Genomic DNA, 6,000 nt, shown 5'->3' on the forward strand with positions numbered 1-6,000 from the left:
AAAAGGCCTCACTCAAAAAATCAACACAAGGCTTGAAAGAAAAGGTTTGGGTTCAAAGGTATGGCAAGAGATTGGGTTAACCAAAATAGAGTGGAAAATAGAGATTGTTAACCCAATTGAAAGTTCCATGAGCTAGCATTCATAGTATATAAGCAAGATAATTTAAGATCAAATTAAAGTCCAAATAATATAGAGATGCAGCAATGATCAAGCAAGCTTTACACTAGAAGAAAATGCTTTCAAGTGACACAATGATTTAAGCTTAGACTCTTCATTTTTTCCCAAAGATTAAACAAGCACCAATGAACTATAAATGAGGGTTGTGGGTTCAATCCTAAGACTCTACTTCTAACAAGGTAGCTTCATTGTTATCCCAAATGCAAATGCAAATGCATACTAAAGGCTTCTAGACTCAATCCTAAACACAAGAATGAAATTGCAAAGCTACATGCATTTGTTTTTGGTTTTTGAAAAACTGGGTGTATATCATAATTTTGGAGCAATTACATAACAAAATTACCAAAATACTCATTAGTTTGTTTAATTCAATTTGTATAATTCAGATTTTATAAACATTATAAATATCACATAAATTTTAATCTATAAAGTTAATAACATTTGCCAATAATAAAAAACTAAGTTAAACGGGAAAAATGCCAAAAAAAATACTCAAACTAATTTATAGGTGATAAAAAATACAAAATTATCCCGATTTTCTATTTACTATAAAAATAAAACTTATATATGAGATTGTAATTATAAAGGTGTTTTCGATAGCGTTAATATAACTATTTTTTATGAGACTAGAGGATAACTGGGACTACGTGATGTAGTACTTTTACTTCAATTAAATTATCAATCCACAATCTGCATTAATCAACACACTAGGAATGCACAAAGATGCTTAATCTATTCTTAAACAGGAATTGGTTCTTTGTAACAATCTTAGCTAACTAACTGATTCAAAGATAGAAAACAAGCCAAATCAAAACAATGCAAACTCAAAGAAACAGAACACAACTAGCAACAAACTGTAAATCAAGTTTAAACAAATGAACTCTGGGCAAGGTAATTGACTTGGGAGATAGCTAACCAATCCTATATGTCTAAGCAACAATCAAGAACAATCCTATGGCTAAAAACACTAATGCAAATCAATTCATTTCCATGATAGAGATTCCTATGCTAATTAAGTGATAATCAACTTTTTCCAAAGGCAATCACAAGATAAGCATGCATTAAGAACAAGTCTCAATACCACTAAGCACCCTAATCATCAATTTCCATTGGCTAGGAATGCAAAGCTCTTGAATAATTTGGTTCAGGAATTTAATCAAACACCTTGTGGGCATGAAATTCCTAAAGTCTAGAATCAACATGATCAAGGCTGATCTAGCATTATAAACACCAAACAAGATAGAAAACACATAAATAAAACCCTATACATCAAAGATCAATCATCTATCTCCCTAATCTACCTATCCCAAAGTTCTAAAAGATCTACTCACTCATCATCATGATCACACAAAGGAAATGGTTTGATCTTTGTGAAATCATGATAAGAGATTATAGCTTAAGAGATTTGAAAGAGAAATTGTTATTAAAAAACTTAAAAGTACTCAATCATTCGACAAACCAAGAGTAGATGAGCTTAAGAACCTTAAGTGGCTGCTAAACAAGAGATAAACAAAAGATAAGAGATTCGTCTCCCCTTAATAGGGTTAGAGTATTTATAGCAAAATAAAAGAGAACCTGGGTCAACCCAAAACAAATTGGGTCAAACCCGGTTCAAAAAGAAAACAAGTGTGGTGTTGGCTCCAGCGGCCATGGCTTGGCTGCTGGTCTTGGCCGCTAGTGGTGGCGATCTTCCTCTTACTGAACTCCATTGGCCAGCTCTTGACCGATTGGGATGGTCGCTGGTCTAAACGATTAAATGCATCTCCTCTTCAGGTGGCCACCGTTTGGCCGGTTCTCTTGGCCGCTGCTCTTGGCCGCTGCTCCAAACGATCAATGCACGTCTACTCTTCCATCGGCCAGTGCTTGGCCGCTGGTCCTGACCGATGATGGTCGTGTATGCTTCCTGATCCCTTGTCACTTCTCCAATTCCACTCCTCTTTGCTTCTTTGCACCAAAACATGTCCAACTGCTCCAAATGTGTTGACATTACTCTAAGAACCTGAGAGATAACACACTAGATGCAAATGCTCCTAAAACAACCTAGAATGACTAGATTATGCAACAAAACTATGCAAAAACAAGGCTTAAAACCCAACAAAAACACAAGATATCACTACGCCTGGTACATATTTGAAAGTTAAAATAACTTAATTGTAAATAATTTTTTTTAGTATATGAGTTAAAATTATGTGATCTATGTCTAACATTTTGTTAAATGTATTTTGTATTCTGTTCATTGCAACTGGTATTTACAAATATAAGTTTTTAATTTCTGGTATTTACAAATATAAGTATGTTGTATATAATTTTTCTTTTTCTTCTTCTTTGGTGATCAAAGTCGAACTACTCTTATGGAACTGAATATTGACTTGCAAGGACTTTGTTTGTATTGACTTTCCCCCTCTTTGTACCTAATGAAGATGAACCACGTCTACAATATGATGTAATGTATCTACCACCAAAATTACACAACTATGGGAACATAAGAGATATAATAGCTATGTGATCCTTATTTTTTAACAATGTGCCTGTCGACTTCCCAAGATCATTAAATGACAACCTATAAACAAGACAACTTTTCTGTCAATGAACTCCGACACCGGCAAATCTCTCACTTCTCCTTTAACAAATCTCCGTCCACCCACTCCTTCTTTGCCCCTTTTTAGAACTTCCGGCCACCGCAAAAGGGCTGAGTTTTCAGATCTAGCATTCGACGGTCTTACTTCCGGTCTGCTCCGGTTGTTATGCTTCTTCGGCAAGACCTCTGGTGGCTCCAGACTCTCCTCCGATGAAGATCTGGTTTACCCACGACTTTCTCTTGGAGTGGAGAGTTTCTCGGTTCTAATCCTAAGATATTCCTTTTTCCAAACCACAACTTGTTATCTCTACTTGCCAATCCAGTCAGTTGTTACTCCGACCTTCGGTGGTCGAGATTGTGTCTCGGTGTTTAGCCGAAGAGCCTCTACTCATGGATCCGCCTATTTGCTGTCTTCACCGTTGTCTTCTCCAACCTCTCTTGTGATTCGTTTGCCGAGTTGCAACATCATAATAGACTCCTTCTCGGCTAATCTAGCCAAAGATCCATTTCCGATGAACTCTCACCGCGGCTTCTCTTATGGCATATCGCACCTCTCTCATGAAGACTCACATGACTCCCCTTTCGTTTCCGGTAATCTTCCATTCTGGACCTGGCTCATGAGCCGCTTGCTCTGACATGAAGAGTCTCCTCCGGTGCACATTCTCCGACCAGATCTAGTTCATGATTCTGGTTTCTTCATCAATGGCTTTGAGGTCTGGCTCCGGCGAATGGATTCGTTTTTGCCATTGTTTAAGAATTCCTCCCCTTGGGAGCGACAAAGTACATATGCAGCAGAAGATCTTTCCGCTTCCGATTCCCACAGATGGGAATCGAGTCTAACCGGTGGATGCTATACCAATTTCTGCTTCTCGATCTCTATCGTAATGAGATTTGCTGGCTCATATCATTTTTCCGGCAAAGCAAGTCTCGGATCTCTATGTCTACCGGCTGGAGTTCAATATCTCGCCGCGTCAGCCGTCATCCCATTTCTGGCCATCGGCAGCACATCTCTCCATTCCCACAATTTTGTTTTGAAGCTAGGGTTTCAGGGAATGGAGATGGACCATTGTTGGACTACACAATTAATGGGCCAACATTTGATTATTAAATTTAGATTCTATTACCGATGGGCATGGGCCTAGATTAGGAGTGATTTGTGGATTATGATCATAGGACCTAGTCTAATTTTCCATCACTCTTCTACTAAGACGGTGACTTTATTTTGGAGAGACTTGTATCATCAAATCCCATTTACATGGAGATTTTTTTTAAAACTTGGCTATCAAAACATCAAGAGTCCAACATTTAGTCATTTACTCCATTGTTTCCTCCTTTTTGGAGAGATCATTAATATCATCATTCTCATATTGTTCACTTTATCTCATATTTTACTTGAAAAATTGGATAATTGGGAACGAAACTCAAGGGTTTGTTATCTTTACCTCATTCAATGAGAGACATTCCTCATGTATTGAGAGAAATAAGGCAAAAGCATCCTCCTCATTTCAATTTTTTTTGACTATATGGTTTCGTCATAATCTTTGTTGTTCCTTATCCACTTGGTTCAGATCTTGCAACATGGTGTGGCAAGGTGGTTTTTATCTTGGAGACTTTTTACGTCACTCGAGTTTTGGGAACTCGTTCCCAACCTACATGCTGCCTTCCTTTTCAGGGAGCTGAAGATTCATCATCTTTAGTGCGAGTTAGGTTTTTAAAAACCCATCGGAATCTTTGTATGCCAGTGTGGCAATTTGTCGTTTTGTGGTCAGTGATTCGGTCTTGGTCAGCCTCCCGTCACTTTATGTGGCTTATCTCCTTGGTTGATTTCACGATCTTTATGGTTTCCATACCTTTTTATTTTTTCTCTAGATGTTTGTACTTAAGCTGTCAAGCTTGTTATCTCTGGTTTTGGAGTTTGACTCGGATGTTCTGCACTTGTTTAAGCAATATACCACAGTTTTCCTTCCTCCTATGTAAGTTAGTTGGTTGTATCATGCTCCCTTTAGAAGGGAGTACAAAAATCTTGTAACTTAATTTAATGGAGTGTTTGCTGACAAAAAATAAATAGATATAATAGCTAACGATAAAAAAAAAGGGAAGCTAGTTACTAAATTTGTGAACTTGATGAAATTCAAATCCCTGAAAGTTAACCCATGTCAACAATATTTTTAATTGCCAAGCTTACTATCAGCCCAATAGTATCGGGTAGGATCTACATGTTTAGATAGATGACAAAAGACATAAAAATTAAAAGGATCGTAAGGGAAAATACATGAAAATGATCTAAAGAGTTCACTATGAGATGAAATACTATATAAAATTTGTAAATTAAAGCAGTTAATTTTACCTTTGCTGCTTCACGTGATTTTCCTCAATTGCTTTATTACAGGGTCAACAACAAAGAGAAATTATAAGAAGAGACACTAAAGAATTTGTGAAATTCTATAACTACAAAAAAAAATTAACAAAGGAAACATTAGATTACAATTATCCTCACTTTCACAAACTTTTCTATACTATAAGGAAACATGGTAAAATAAAATAAAAAAAAACTAACTTAACATATCATACTATAAAAAAAAGTACCAATTCATTTTTCTCTAGTCTTGGCTTAATTAAAATCTAATAAACAATATTAAGATCCAAGAAACAATACAACATAAATTTTCCTTTGTGGAGACTGATTTTTCTGTAGAGAGAGAGTATTTATATTCTTCATTTTGTCTTCAAGTGAAGTATTCACCATACGTAACTTTATTTCTTGGAATCGTTCAAATACTCAGAATTCAATACAAACACCACAACAGTAAACATGGTTAAAATATACTTTGATCAAGTGAGCAGTTTAAAAATCTCAAATTAGCCATGTCTAGAGATCTGTCTCCTCCTATAATGTGAGAAAATTAGAAACATGTGTGTGTCCATGCATTGAAAAATATTTTTAAAAAACTACAGAACCATATATATGAAGAGATACAAGGGATAGAAATCCAAGCAAGAGATGTATTGGTAGAAAAAAATAAAAGAAATATAAATCAATAAGATAAAAGCGTTGACATAGAAAATTTGCTGGATACATTAAAGAGAATGACTCAGTTTTACTTCAGAGAGTCTAAGTATAGAAGATACTCTCGGTGGAAGAGAGGGTTTATTCTCAAGCTGTCAAAAGAAGAACACCTGAGGAGCACGTGGTGCGGTTAGCTGGTTGTCAAACTGGAGAAGACGTTGACGTTGACTTATATATG

The sequence above is a fragment of the Camelina sativa genome, chromosome 1 (assembly GCF_000633955.1).
Source record: "Camelina sativa cultivar DH55 chromosome 1, Cs, whole genome shotgun sequence".
Lineage (NCBI taxonomy): Eukaryota > Viridiplantae > Streptophyta > Magnoliopsida > Brassicales > Brassicaceae > Camelina > Camelina sativa.